The sequence below is a fragment of the Crassostrea angulata genome, chromosome 2, assembly GCF_025612915.1.
Source record: "Crassostrea angulata isolate pt1a10 chromosome 2, ASM2561291v2, whole genome shotgun sequence".
Taxonomy (NCBI): domain Eukaryota; kingdom Metazoa; phylum Mollusca; class Bivalvia; order Ostreida; family Ostreidae; genus Magallana; species Magallana angulata.
Genome location: NC_069112.1, coordinates 17214363 through 17228057, shown reverse-complemented (window position 1 = coordinate 17228057; position 13695 = coordinate 17214363). Strand labels below are relative to the sequence as shown.

Sequence of the window (13695 nt, the reverse complement as noted above, 5' to 3'; positions counted from 1 at the left end):
CACTCAATAGACAGTATTCATAGGTCAGTGTACTGAATAATACCAGGTAAATAGGTGCTAAGTTGTTGGGTTGCTCTCAGTGGAAAGTTTGAATTGTGTCGGGTACGAATGTATGACTGTTTTGTTGTTCTTAGTAGACCGTACCAATAGCATTGGATACTTGGTATCAACTGCATCATCATTTGCCTTGAGTACTGTTATGAAACTGGATTGTACAACTGTTCAGTTGCTTTTAGTATAGCTACCAATTGGTTTGGTTCTTTAGAATAATGTTGTGTTGGTCTCAGTTGACCATTTCGATGGCTTAGGGTTCTGATGTATTACTATTATGTTGCTCTCAAAGGACAGTGTTAATCGTATTGTGTAACATATGTGTAACTTACGTGTTGCTCTGATTAGACGGTATCAATTGCCTGAGTTACTGTTGTACAATTGGTAGCTCTTCCAATGACATTTGATCAAAAGGCTAGATTACTTATTGAAAACTGTTGTGTTAATCCTAGTGAACTGTATCATTGCCTAAGATGTTATTATGAAATGTCATGTTGGTCTCATTGGATGATAGGAATTTGTTCTTAGTGATTCACATCAATAGCCTAGTGTACTATTGTACAATTATTATGTTTCTCTCAGAAGACTTTATCAATAAGCTAGGGTATCATTCATAACAATATGGTTTTCTTAGGTGAACATATGTTTAGCCTACTGTACTAAGGTGCAATGGTTATGTTCTTACCAGAAGGTTTATGAATAGACAAGTTATATTAATGAATAGATGTTGTGTTGCTCTCAAAAGACTACCAATTACCTTAGGTACCACTATTGATGTTGAGTTTCTCTCAGTGACATTATCAATAGACAAAAAATCCTAATGTGTAGCTGTTTTATTTCACTCAATAGACAGTATTCATAGGTCAGTGTACTGAATAATACCAGGTAAATAGGTGCTAAATTGTTGGGTTGCTCTCAGTGGAAAGTTTGAATTGTGTCGGGTACGAATGTATGACTGTTTTGTTGTTCTTAGTAGACCGTACCAATAGCATTGGATACTTGGTATCAACTGCATCATCATTTGCCTTGAGTACTGTTATGAAACTGGATTGTACAACTGTTCAGTTGCTTTTAGTATAGCTACCAATTGGTTTGGTTCTTTAGAATAATGTTGTGTTGGTCTCAGTTGACCATATCGATGGCTTAGGGTTCTGATGTATTACTATTATGTTGCTCTCAAAGGACAGTGTTAATCGTATTGTGTAACATATGTGTAACTTACGTGTTGCTCTGATTAGACGGTATCAATTGCCTGAGTTACTGTTGTACAATTGGTAGCTCTTCCAATGACATTTGATCAAAAGGCTAGATTACTTATTGAAAACTGTTGTGTTAATCCTAGTGAACTGTATCATTGCCTAAGATGTTATTATGAAATGCCATGTTGGTCTCATTGGATGATAGGAATTTGTTCTTAGTGATTCACATCAATAGCCTAGTGTACTATTGTACAATTATTATGTTTCTCTCAGAAGACTTTATCAATAAGCTAGGGTATCATTCATAACAATATGGTTTTTGAATAGACAAGTTATATTAATGAATAGATGTTGTGTTGCTCTCAGAAGACTACCAATTGCCTTAGGTACCACTATTGATGTTGAGTTTCTCTCAGTGACATTATCAATAGACAAAAAATCCTAATGTGTAGCTGTTTTATTTCACTCAATAGACAGTATTCATAGGTCAGTGTACTGAATAATACCAGGTAAATAGGTGCTAAGTTGTTGGGTTGCTCTCAGTGGAAAGTTTGAATTGTGTCGGGTACGAATGTATGACTGTTTTGTTGTTCTTAGTAGACCGTACCAATAGCATTGGATACTTGGTATCAACTGCATCATCATTTGCCTTGAGTACTGTTATGAAACTGGATTGTACAACTGTTCAGTTGCTTTTAGTATAGCTACCAATTGGTTTGGTTCTTTAGAATAATGTTGTGTTGGTCTCAGTTGACCATATCGATGGCTTAGGGTTCTGATGTATTACTATTATGTTGCTCTCAAAGGACAGTGTTAATCGTATTGTGTAACATATGTGTAACTTACGTGTTTCTCTGATTAGACGGTATCATATGACTGAGTTACTGTTGTACAATTGGTAGCTCCTCCAATGACATTTGATGAAAAGGCTAGATTACTTATTGAAAATTGTTGTGTTAATCCTAGTGAACTGTATCATTGCCTAAGATGTTATTATGAAATGCCATGTTGGTCTCATTGGATGATAGGAATTTGTTCTTAGTGATTCACATCAATAGCCTAGTGTACTATTGTACAATTATTATGTTTCTCTCAGAGGACTTTATCAATAAGCTAGGGTATCATTCATAACAATATGGTTTTCTTAGGTGAACATATGTTTAGCCTACTGTACTAAGGTGGAATGGTTATGTTCTTACCAGAAGGTTTATGAATAGACAAGTTATATTAATGTATAGATGTTGTGTTGCTCTCAGAAGACTACCAATTGTCTTAGGTACCACTATTGATGTTGAGTTTCTCTCAGTGACATTATCAATAGACAAAAAGTCCTAATGTGTAGCTGTTTTATTTCACTCAATAGACAGTATTCATAGGTCAGTGTACTGAATAATACCAGGTAAATAGGTGCTAAGTTGTTGGGTTGCTCTCAGTGGAAAGTTTGAATTGTGTCGGGTACGAATGTATGACTGTTTTGTTGTTCTTAGTAGACCGTACCAATAGCATTGGATACTTGGTATCAACTGCATCATCATTTGCCTTGAGTACTGTTATGAAACTGGATTGTACAACTGTTCAGTTGCTTTTAGTATAGCTACCAATTGGTTTGGTTCTTTAGAATAATGTTGTGTTGGTCTCAGTTGACCATATCGATGGCTTAGGGTTCTGATGTATTACTATTATGTTGCTCTCAAAGGACAGTGTTAATCGTATTGTGTAACATATGTGTAACTTACGTGTTGCTCTGATTAGACGGTATCAATTGCCTGAGTTACTGTTGTACAATTGGTAGCTCTTCCAATGACATTTGATCAAAAGGCTAGATTACTTATTGAAAACTGTTGTGTTAATCCTAGTGAACTGTATCATTGCCTAAGATGTTATTATGAAATGCCATGTTGGTCTCATTGGATGATAGGAATTTGTTCTTAGTGATTCACATCAATAGCCTAGTGTACTATTGTACAATTATTATGTTTCTCTCAGAAGACTTTATCAATAAGCTAGGGTATCATTCATAACAATATGGTTTTTGAATAGACAAGTTATATTAATGAATAGATGTTGTGTTGCTCTCAGAAGACTACCAATTGCCTTAGGTACCACTATTGATGTTGAGTTTCTCTCAGTGACATTATCAATAGACAAAAAATCCTAATGTGTAGCTGTTTTATTTCACTCAATAGACAGTATTCATAGGTCAGTGTACTGAATAATACCAGGTAAATAGGTGCTAAGTTGTTGGGTTGCTCTCAGTGGAAAGTTTGAATTGTGTCGGGTACGAATGTATGACTGTTTTGTTGTTCTTAGTAGACCGTACCAATAGCATTGGATACTTGGTATCAACTGCATCATCATTTGCCTTGAGTACTGTTATGAAACTGGATTGTACAACTGTTCAGTTGCTTTTAGTATAGCTACCAATTGGTTTGGTTCTTTAGAATAATGTTGTGTTGGTCTCAGTTGACCATATCGATGGCTTAGGGTTCTGATGTATTACTATTATGTTGCTCTCAAAGGACAGTGTTAATCGTATTGTGTAACATATGTGTAACTTACGTGTTTCTCTGATTAGACGGTATCATATGACTGAGTTACTGTTGTACAATTGGTAGCTCCTCCAATGACATTTGATGAAAAGGCTAGATTACTTATTGAAAATTGTTGTGTTAATCCTAGTGAACTGTATCATTGCCTAAGATGTTATTATGAAATGCCATGTTGGTCTCATTGGATGATAGGAATTTGTTCTTAGTGATTCACATCAATAGCCTAGTGTACTATTGTACAATTATTATGTTTCTCTCAGAGGACTTTATCAATAAGCTAGGGTATCATTCATAACAATATGGTTTTCTTAGGTGAACATATGTTTAGCCTACTGTACTAAGGTGGAATGGTTATGTTCTTACCAGAAGGTTTATGAATAGACAAGTTATATTAATGTATAGATGTTGTGTTGCTCTCAGAAGACTACCAATTGCCTTAGGTACCACTATTGATGTTGAGTTTCTCTCAGTGACATTATCAATAGACAAAAAGTCCTAATGTGTAGCTGTTTTATTTCACTCAATAGACAGTATTCATAGGTCAGTGTACTGAATAATACCAGGTAAATAGGTGCTAAGTTGTTGGGTTGCTCTCAGTGGAAAGTTTGAATTGTGTCGGGTACGAATGTATGACTGTTTTGTTGTTCTTAGTAGACCGTACCAATAGCATTGGATACTTGGTATCAACTGCATCATCATTTGCCTTGAGTACTGTTATGAAACTGGATTGTACAACTGTTCAGTTGCTTTTAGTATAGCTACCAATTGGTTTGGTTCTTTAGAATAATGTTGTGTTGGTCTCAGTTGACCATATCGATGGCTTAGGGTTCTGATGTATTACTATTATGTTGCTCTCAAAGGACAGTGTTAATCGTATTGTGTAACATATGTTTAACTAACGTGTTGCTCTGATTAGATGGTATCAATTGCCTGAGTTACTATTGTACAATTGGTAGCTCTTCCAATGACATTTGATCAAAAGGCTAGATTACTTATTGAAAACTGTTGTGTTAATCCTAGCGAACTGTATCATTGCCTAAGATGTTATTATGAAATGCCATGTTGGTCTCATTGGATGATAGGAAGTTGTTCTTAGTGATTCACATCAATAGCCTAGTGTACTATTGTACAATTATTATGTTTCTCTCAGAGGACTTTATCAATAAGCTAGGGTATCATTCATAACAATATGGTTTTCTTAGGTGAACATATGTTTAGCCTACTGTACTAAGGTGCAATGGTTATGTTCTTACCAAAAGGTTTATCAATAGACAAGTTATATTAATGTATAGATGTTGTGTTGCTCTCAGAAGACTACCAATTGCCTTAGGTACCACTATTGATGTTGAGTTTCTCTCAGTGACATTATCAATAGACAAAAAATCCTAATGTGTAGCTGTTTTATTTCACTCAATAGACAGTATTCATAGGTCAGTGTACTGAATAATACCAGGTAAATAGGTGCTAAGTTGTTGGGTTGCTCTCAGTGGAAAGTTTGAATTGTGTCGGGTACGAATGTATGACTGTTTTGTTGTTCTTAGTAGACCGTTCCAATAGCATTGGATACTTGGTATCAACTGCATCATCATTTGCCTTGAGTACTGTTATGAAACTGGATTGTACAACTGTTCAGTTGCTTTTAGTATAGCTACCAATTGGTTTGGTTCTTTAGAATAATGTTGTGTTGGTCTCAGTTGACCATATCGATGGCTTAGGGTTCTGATGTATTACTATTATGTTGCTCTCAAAGGACAGTGTGAATCGTATTGTGTAACATATGTGTAACTTACGTGTTTCTCTGATTAGACGGTATCAATTGACTGAGTTACTGTTGTACAATTGGTAGCTCCTCCAATGACATTTGATGAAAAGGCTAGATTACTTATTGAAAATTGTTGTGTTAATCCTAGTGAACTGTATCATTGCCTAAGATGTTATTATGAAATGCCATGTTGGTCTCATTGGATGATAGGAAGTTGTTCTTAGTGATTCACATCAATAGCCTAGTGTACTATTGTACAATTATTATGTTTCTCTCAGAGGACTTTATCAATAAGCTAGGGTATCATTCATAACAATATGGTTTTCTTAGGTGAACATATGTTTAGCCTACTGTACTAAGGTGGAATGGTTATGTTCTTACCAGAAGGTTTATGAATAGACAAGTTATATTAATGTATAGATGTTGTGTTGCTCCCAGAAGACTACCAATTGCCTTAGGTACCACTATTGATGTTGAGTTTCTCTCAGTGACATTATCAATAGACAAAAAGTCCTAATGTGTAGCTGTTTTATTTCACTCAATAGACAGTATTCATAGGTCAGTGTACTGAATAATACCAGGTTAATAGGTGCTAAGTTGTTGGGTTGCTCTCAGTGGAAAGTTTGAATTGTGTCGGGTACGAATGTATGGCTGTTTTGTTGTTCTTAGTAGACCGTACCAATAGCATTGTATACTTGGTATCAACTGCATCATCATTTGCCTTGAGTACTGTTATGAAACTGGATTGTACAACTGTTCAGTTGCTTTTAGTTTAGCTACCAATTGGTTTGGTTCTTTAGAATAATGTTGTGTTGGTCTCAGTTGACCATATCAATGGCTTAGGGTTCTGATGTATTACTATTATGTTGCTCTCAAAGGATAGTATGAATCGTATTGTGTAACATATGTGTAACTTACGTGTTGCTCTGATTAGACGGTATCAATTGCCTGAGTTACTGATGTACAATTGGTAGCTCTTCCAATGACATTTGATCAAAAGGCTAGATTACTTATTGAAAACTGTTGTGTTAATCCTAGTGAACTGTATCATTGCCTAAGATGTTATTATGAAATGCCATGTTGGTCTCATTGGATGATAGGAATTTGTTCTAAGTGATTCAAATCAATAGCCTAGTGTACTATTGTACCATTATTATGTTTCTCTCAGAGGACCTTATGAATAAGCTAGGGTATCATGCATAAGATAATATGGTTTTCTTAGGTGAACATATGTGTAGCCTACTGTACTAAGGTGGAATGGTTATGTTCTTACCAGAAGGTTTATGAATAGACAAGTTATATTAATGTATAGATGTTGTGTTGCTCTCAGAAGACTACCAATTGCCTTAGGTACCACTATTGATGTTAAGTTTCTCTCAGTGACATTATCAATAGACAAAAAATACTAATATGTTTTATTTCACTCAATAGACCGTATTTATAGGTCAGTGTACTGAATAATACCAGGTAAATAGGTGCTAAGTTGTTGGGTTGCTCTCAGTGGAAAGTTTGAATTGTGTCGGGTACGAATGTATGACTGTTTTGTTGTTCTTAGTAGACCGTACCATTAGCATTGGAACTTGGTATCAACAGCATCATCATTTGCCTTGAGTACTGTTATAAAACTGGATTGTACAACTGTTCAGTTGCTTTCAGTATATAGGTTGCTACTAATTGGTTTGGTTTTTTAGAATAATGTTGTGTTGGTCTCAGTTGACCATATCGATGGCTTAGGGTTCTGATATATTACTATTATGTTGCTCTCAAAGCACTTACTGTTCTAAGGTACAATGGTTATGTATCATGCATATAAGCATTGAATGCTCTTTTTTTTGGATTTGTCGGTCCTATGACACACCAATGCGAGCAAACAAATTATATTTATATTGATTTTATTTTTTATTTTATTAATGGTCGTAGTTTTAAAATTTGCGCCTTTACTAGCAGGTGTTGGTAATTGATGAAAGAGCCAAAAAATCAGCTGTTGTGACATGGGAAATATAGTGCTCAAAAATATTATGAAGAAAGATTTTTTTTTTTTTGAGAAATGCTATATTTAATCGCAAAAGTTTGAATTCAATAACAATACATGAGTATTTTCCAACAAGATGATTTATTCATTAAGAATAAATATTATCAACACGTAACAATACAGTAAGCACAACTGAGTAAAACGAAATGTGCTCTCCCTGAAGTTTGCATTATTGAAAAACCCAGCTGTTGGATTAATGTTTTGCATGTTCATGTTAACTGTTTTCAATGTTGCTGGCATGGAGGACGATGTTGTGGCTGTGGAATTTGACGATATGAGAGTTGTGGTCTCATGTGCAGATGGTGACGGTAAGTTTTCAAGTTGAGCCTGATTTTCATGGGTTCGTGGTGGCAAGTTCGAGAACCTGGTCGACAGCGGTGGAAGAGCTACGATCGTAAAAGGGGATGAAGATGCAGACGCCATCGCAGAATGCTTTTTTTTTTTGCTTAGAGGAGAGCGATCTGTTATATGACCTCATTGAACTCTCATTCCTTTGGTTCGACATGAACATGATATGTCGTGCTTCAAATCCCTGATCATTAAGGTAAGTGTTTGCAGTGGCCCGTAAACAGTGGGATGTGTATTTATGCTCCACACCAGCAGCAAAGCAAATCTCCCCGAGAGACTTGTTGAAAGTGCGCTTTGGCAGGGGTTTTGCTGAATACCAAATATCACAATGAACTCTCTGTTATATGTATTGGTTGAAAAGATTTGTAGCATTTGAATCTGTTTTTGACATCAGTAACTTTAAGAGATAAACATGACAGCAGTTTTCATTATCAGTTGCATACATTATCTTGTCTGTATGGCTGTCATCGGCATCTACACCACCTTGATGATTATTTTGTAATGTTTTGTGTTGTAATGCAGCATTTTGTGTGATGTTGGTTTTGACAGATCAAGTCAGGTTCGCTCTTTAAAGAAACCATCCAAGATTCCATTGGCTGTTCTGAACTCCTTGTCATGGACTATATTTACATCTTTCTGAATGTCAGCAAGATGGCGATTTATTGCTCCTTTGATATTGATCAAAGTATTTTTGTGGTACAATGGCTAAACATCATCATCAACTTTTTCTTTGGGGCTGGCTTCACAATAAAATCACGAGAGATGACTGGCAAGAGTTGACACATTTGCTGTTTGCAGGTCTAATGTTGCACCATTAGTACAGAACCATAGATCTCCATGTTCCAATCTAAAAGGAGTGAGTTGTGTTTTAGAGACTGACATTGTGTAACGTTTGGGGGTCTTGTGTTTGGTTGTGTAAATTCTGCAACAAATCTTGACCCTTAAAGATTTTTATACAAATGTCAAATTGCTGCAAACACATTTACCTTGAAAAATCCCCATGCTGTATTTCTTTTTGTTGATTTTGCTTGCCTGGAGTCGAAAAATTTCTCTATTTCCTCATTTGTAACAGTTTTGAATCTCTGTGGAAAATGTGGTTTGTTTTCATTACTTCAGTTTTGATTTATAGCTCACCTGAGCTGAAAGCTCAAGTGAGCTATTCTGATCACATTTTGTCCATCGTCCGTCTGTAACTTTTTTTAACTTTTAACATTTTGAACTTCTTTTGTAAAACCGCTTCGCCAATTTCAACCAAAATTGGCACAAACCATCCTTATGGGAAGGCAAGTATAAATTGCAGAAATGAAAGACCGATCTTTATTCAAAGGGGAGAAACCTCAAAACTGTAGAAAAAGAGAGTGCATTTTTAAAATTTTGGAAATAATGTTGTTCTTTGTGAATCATATCAATAGCCTAGTGCACTATTTTACAATTATTATGTTTCTCTCAGTGGACCATATCAATAAGCTAGGTCGTCATGGTGAACATAGGAAAAGCTAAGTTTACTATGGTACAATGGTTATGTTCTTACCAGAAAGGGAATATCAAGAGGTAAGTTATACTAATGTACAGCTGCTGTGTTGCTTTCAAGAGACTACTACCAATAACCTAGGGTACTAATATTGATGTTAAGTTGCTCTCAGTGACAGTATCAGTAGCCAAAAATACTAATTTGTAGCTGTTATTTTTCACCCAATAGAGCTATCCATAGCCTAGGGTACAGATTAATACCAGGTATATACCTGTTAAGTTCCTTTCAGTGGACTAAAGCAATAACCCAGTGTACTTATTAATATTTGGAAATGATGCTTCTATATAGACAGTTTCAATCGCCTGAGGTTCTGGTGCATAGCTGTTGAGTTGCTTTCTGTGAAAAGCATGAATTGTGTCGGGTACTAATGTATAACTGGATTTTTAGCTCACTTGAGCTGAAAGCTCATGTGAGCTATTCTGATCACATTTTGTCTGTTGCTTGTCTGTTTGTAAACTTTTCATATTTTCAACATCTTCTCCAGAAGCACTGGGCCAATTTCAACGAAACTTGGCACAGAGCATTATTAGGCAAAGGGGATACAAAGTTGTGAAAACTAAGGACCACCTTTTTTTTCAAGAGGAGATAATTAGGAATTATTGAAAAAATTTAAGAACTTTTCAAAAATCTTCTTCTCAAGAACCAATTCGCCAGGAAAGCTAAAACTTGTGTGGAAGCATACTAAGGTAGTATAGATTGTGAAAATCATGACCTTTTAAAGATAGGGTGGGGCCACAATGGTGGGTCGAATATTTTCATAGGAATATATTGAGTAAATCCTTAAAAATCGCCCTCTCAGAAACTAACCAGTCAGGAAAATTTGTGTGGAAGCATCCTAAGGTAGCAAGGGATAGTTTCGGATAAAGTAACCGTCAATATTTTTGTAAAATTGAAAGTTGCTGTACTTGAAGGCTTATGAGTGTTGCTAAAATTCATGAAATGATTTTTAATGATTTTCATTAGTTAGAGGGGTGTCTCTTGTTGAAATTGATATGCAATATGTAGGCCCCATATGTTAGGTACATGAGAATCAGAAGTAAAATGCAAAACCCGCGGCTATGACTGTTGTGTTGACTTTACACAGTGAAATTGCAAGTTACAGATGGGAGGTAAAATAACACGAAAAGTAGATGGATTGGACATTGTCAACTTTACACCGGTAAGTTTCTGACATGTGATGGTGCAACATGCACGCGGTACGGAATGTCAACCCTTTGCAGGGAATTAGTTGGGGGAGGTCTAAAAAGCTGAAAAATTAGCAAAATATGAAAGGGTTAAAATGTAATAAAAACCAATATGTAGAGAATTTTACAGGTTTTGACTAGTAATTTTCTTCAGAAATTGGTGATTGGCCTTATAAAGAGTGAATTAAAGGTATTTGACCTGAATGGGAACTGAGGAAATTCTAGTTACAGAGTTCCGAAGACACGCATCCCCTGGCTACAATGAATTGTATAAAAAAAAAACTGTCCTGTGCCACCTTCAAGACAACATGGTATTTTCAGATTTTTCATTTCAGTGTAATTTTGAGTGGATTTTGTACCATAAGTAATATATTTTGTGAAAATGGATGATTTTTTGGCTGTAGATGTCATTACATGATTTATTAGCAAAAATATTCAAGGGGAGTAACTCCCTCTTAAATGTGTAGAATGACCACCACTAGAGTAAATTGGATTAGAGAGTAGGTATTTCATACCCTGGTGCGATTAATAGGCTTCAGTTAATTAATGAGATAAGAATAAATACTTTAAAACAGTTTTGATCAATTGAATCATTAAATTTATGAATTTGCAGCCATTTCGCTGTCTGATTTTATGAAATAACATTAAGCCACCTGACTTATATGACCGAATTTTTTTAAAACAGCATATTTTTATTTCAACTGAACTTTACATGTAGACAGATGCAGTTATCAAATTATACAATATGTCAAAAAAATCAAGTTTTTGCTCCTTCCTATCCATAAATGATATTTTAGATGTATTTATACAGAATTGAAAAAGCCACCCCCTCTTTCCAGTTGACTCCATTACCATTACATGTAGGATATGTAAATGTACATTTGACCTTGAAATAACATCTGTATGATAATTACTCTTGAAATGAACAAAAAACAACATATTTGTACCGTTTCAGTGTATATATGCATCAAAAATGTAGAAAAATTTGAACATTTTTCATGGAATTCTCATCCGTCCCCAGGTACCCAGGTGTGGTTGAATTTCATTTTAATTAAAAGCAGAAATCACACATGTAGGTCTTACTATTTTAGCAAAGTTAAAAGGAGAAACCAGACTATATATGATATCCACTAAATATGATTTTAGGCTTACTTTTTCATGAAAACAAGAAATCAGATGTAGGGCGGCATGTCTTTTAGTGAATAAAAATGCTACAAATCATCCATTTTCCAAAAGGGATCAATTTTAGATATCAGTGATGGTTGTTTTCTATTATGTGTGAAAATGACTCAAGGAAATTGCCACAAGTTTCAGAAAATTAGGTAAAAGTGTTCAAACTAATGCTTCTTGTGAAAATCAAAAGATAGGGGGAGGGTATACATGTAATGGTATTTTTAAGTGATGTGATGCTTTTATCATGATAATATCAAGTAGATGTTTGTAGTATTAAATAAGGTTTCTTTTTTAAGGAGGTTGAACAACAATTGACCTCTAAAAGATTAGATAAAGATGCTTTATTTATGGGGAGCCCTATGAATCTCTGTTAAATAGAGGAAAGTGGAAATGGTGGGTTCACTTAAATGGCCATATTTTTCTTAAACCTCAATGGAATTGGCAAAATGTGGTGTACCTTTTCTCAGAACAGGATAAGCTTTTTAATTTTAAGACAAGATGACTTTTCAGAGAATGTTAGTGTAAGTTAAAGGAAGCAAGGGACAGTTTCGGATAAAGTACCCGTCAATATTTTTGTAAAATTGAAAGTTGCTGTACTTGAAGGCTTATGAGTGTTGCTAAAATTCATGAAATGATTTTTAATGATTATCATTAGTTAGAGGGGTGTCACTTGTTGAAATTGATATGCAATATGTAGGCCCCATATGTTAAGAACATGAGAATCAGAAGTAAAATGCGAAAACCTGCGGCTATGACTGTTGTGTTGACTTTACACAGTAAAATTGCAAGTTACAGATGGGAGGTAAAATAACATGAAAAGTAGGTGGATTGAACATTGTCAACTTTACACCAGTAAGTTTCTGACATGTGATGGTGTAACATGCACGCGGTACAGAAGGTCAACCCTTTGCAGGGAATTAGTCACTTTCTTTAAATTAGAAACCTGTGAAATATATATATATATGTATATATTTTACTTAATTTAAGCGTTTTATGTCACAATATGGAGGTATCCCATGCCAGTGATTCAACCTAATATAACAAACAAGTGAATATCTAACATTTTTGTTTTATTTCAGTTCCACTTGGAATGTGAATGAGGTATAAAGAACAAACCCCTTCAACGCCACTGTATCTTCTGCTTGAAGATTCGTCCAGTCTGGCGAACGAAAATGGAAGATGCATTCTCCATCGAATTCTGCTAAGATGTTGAAGTTGTCACACTCAAGACATGAACTCTACCAAGAAGTTTAAGGACAACTTTTACTCAATTGTGTGTCCGTACAGCCAGGGCACCATGCCCTCGTTAACCACTTGTCTAGAACACCAAGTTGCGACATTCTCTGCTTACCTACCGCAGCAATTTGCCATGTAGAAAGGTCCAAATGGCCTGTGTTTGAGAAGAGCTAAAACAGGCAGCATCATTCACGGTGGCACGAGCCATCAAGTCTGTTGCTATCTGTGTGAAAAGAGGCTGAAGATGCGGAAATGAAAATGTCCTGTATTTCATGAGAAGATTAAAGATGTTAAACGAAACTATAAGCTGTAATTTTCATTATACTGTATTGATCATAGACGTCACTACAGTAACGTTTTAATTATCGTACTTAATCATGTCACATGCATATCATAACATTGCAAATGATTTATGTAAATCCCATTGGGGCAAGTGGCAATTGACATTTAATCAAAACTTTTTTAGCTCACTGACACGAGGTTGACTGGAGCTTATGTTATACCGTTGGCGTCTGGACGTGGTAAAAGTTTGTGGTGCAGGTCTTGTATCTAAATTATTAATTAACTTACCTTCATCAAACTTGCATGGATGGTGCATCTGGACAAACTAATGAACTTTTAAGACTTGGA

General features: G+C 35.3%; 1 long non-coding RNA gene across 2 annotated transcripts; it reads right to left on the bottom strand.

The window, feature by feature from the left end:
• Window positions 1–8654: 8654 nt before the first annotated feature.
• On the bottom strand, window positions 8655–13245 carry LOC128171641 (uncharacterized). Of its 2 annotated transcripts, XR_008242123.1 has the most exons (4): window positions 13181–13245; window positions 12946–13067; window positions 8928–9023; window positions 8655–8788 (listed from the first exon to the last, which is right to left on the bottom strand). It is a non-coding gene; the product is annotated as an uncharacterized LOC128171641 (long non-coding RNA). The 2 variants fall into 2 exon arrangements; XR_008242122.1 differs by lacking the exon at window positions 13181–13245 and having other exon boundaries at window positions 12946–13126.
• Between the last annotated feature and the right edge of the window lie 450 nt (window positions 13246–13695).